The following is a 2,041-nucleotide window of genomic DNA, read 5'->3' on the forward strand; positions in this document are numbered from 1 at the left end:
AGTTTCACAAATAGCTTCTTACTAGATTTTATTGGGGGATATTTGGTTATTCATTATAGGCTTCAATGGTGTCCCAAATGTCCATTCACAGATTCCATAAACAGAGTGTTTCCAACCTAATGCATCAAAACAAAGGTTTAACTCTGTGAGCTGAATCCACACGTTGCACAGCAGTTTCACAGATAGCTTCTTTCTAGTTTTTATTCAGGGATATTCTGTTTTTCCCTGTAGTCCTCAAAGGTCTTCCAAATGTCCCTTCTCAGATTCTACAAAAAGAGTGTTTCCGACGGTCCCCATCTTCCTGGAGTGCTTTAAGCCAGCCAGTGGCACTGGGAAGTGGAGTCATTGGTGTTGCTGTTTGTGAGCCTGTGGCATGGCTCTGTGGGCCGGAAACTTAAAGATAGCCACAAAGGCTGAAAATGGTGATAATGAAAAGATGGCTGCCCTGGAGGCCAAAATCTGTCATCAAAATGAGGTTGAACCGTCTAACAACAGACTTTAATGTAACTGTGGAAGCATTGAGCAAATCCAAGGCAGAACTCATGGAAATCAGTGAAGATAAAACTAAAATCAGAAAGTCTCCAAGCAAAGCCCTACCTGAAGTGACTGATGAGTATAAAAATGATGTAAAAAACAGATCTGTTTATATTAAAGACTTCCCAACTGATGCAACTCTTGAAGACATAAAAGAATGGTTAGAAGATAAAGGTCAAGTACTATATATTCAGATGAGAAGAACATTGCATAAAGCATTTAAGGGATCAATTTTTGTTGTGTTTGATAGCATTGAATCTGCTAAGAAGTTTGTAGAGACCCCTGGCCAGAAGTACAAAGAAAAAGACCTGCTAATACTTTTCAAGGATGATTACTTTGCCAAAAAAAAAATGAAGAAAGAAAATAAAAAAGTGGAAGCTAAATTAAGAGCTAAACAGGAGCAAGAAGCAAAATAAAAGTTAGAAGATGCTGAAAAGAAATCTCTAGAAGAAAAGATTGGATGCTTGCTGAAATTTTCGGGTGATTTAGATGATCAGACCTGTAGAGAAGATTTACACATACTTTTCTCAAGTCATGGTGAAATAAAATGGATAGACTTCATCAGCGGAGCAAAAGAGGGCATAATTCTAATTAATGAAAAAGCCAAGGAAGCACTGGGTAAAGCCAAAGATGCAAATAATGGTAACCTTCAATTAAAGAACAAAGAAGTGACTTGGGAAGCACTAGAAGGAGAGGTGGAAAAAGAAGCACTGAAAAAAATAATAGAAGACTAACAAGAATCCGTAAACAAATGGAAGTCAAAAGGTCATAGATTTAAAGGAAAAGGAAAGGGTAATAAAGCTGCCCAGCCTGGGTCTGATAAAGGAAAAGTACAGTTTCAGGGCAAGAAAACGAAATTTGCTAGTGATGATGAACATGATGAAAATGGTGCAACTGGAGCTGTGAAAAGAGCAAGAGAAAAAACAGACAAAGAAGAACCTGCATCCCAACAAGAGAAAACAGAAAATGGTGCTAGAGAACAGTAGTTTAGTAAACCAATTTTTTATTCATTTTAAATAGGTTTTAAACTACTTTTGTTTGCGTCAGCTTTTAAAAGGAAAACTGAATTAGGTCCACTTCAATGTCCACCTGTGAGAAAGGAAAAATTTTTTTGTTGTTTAACTTGTCTTTTTGTTATGCAAATGAGATTTCTCTGAATGTATAGTTCTGTTTGTGTCATTTCAGGTGATTCAAATATCAAAAGGAAGATTCTTCCTTTAAATTGCTTTGTAATATGAGAATGTACTAGTACAAACTAATAGAATATATATATATGAAAAAAAAGAGTGTTTCCAACCTCCTGAATCAAAATACAGGTTTAACTCTGTGAGATGAATCTACACATCACAAAGTGGTTTCACAGGTATTTTCTTTTTAGTTTTTATCAGTGGATATTTGGTATTTCACTATAGGCCTCAATGGGCTCCCAAATGACTCTTCAGGTATCCTACACACAGAGTGTTTCCAATCTGCTTAATCAAAAGACGGGTTTAAACCTGTGAGATGA

The 2,041-nt window shown here is 36.2% G+C and overlaps 1 pseudogene; it reads left to right on the forward strand.

Moving 5' to 3' along the window:
• Nucleotides 1–380: 380 nt before the first annotated feature.
• On the forward strand, nt 381–1,684 carry LOC100982450 (lupus La protein-like; annotated as a pseudogene).
• Nucleotides 1,685–2,041: the final 357 nt, after the last annotated feature.

The sequence above is a fragment of the Pan paniscus genome, chromosome X, assembly GCF_029289425.2.
Source record: "Pan paniscus chromosome X, NHGRI_mPanPan1-v2.0_pri, whole genome shotgun sequence".
NCBI lineage: Eukaryota > Metazoa > Chordata > Mammalia > Primates > Hominidae > Pan > Pan paniscus.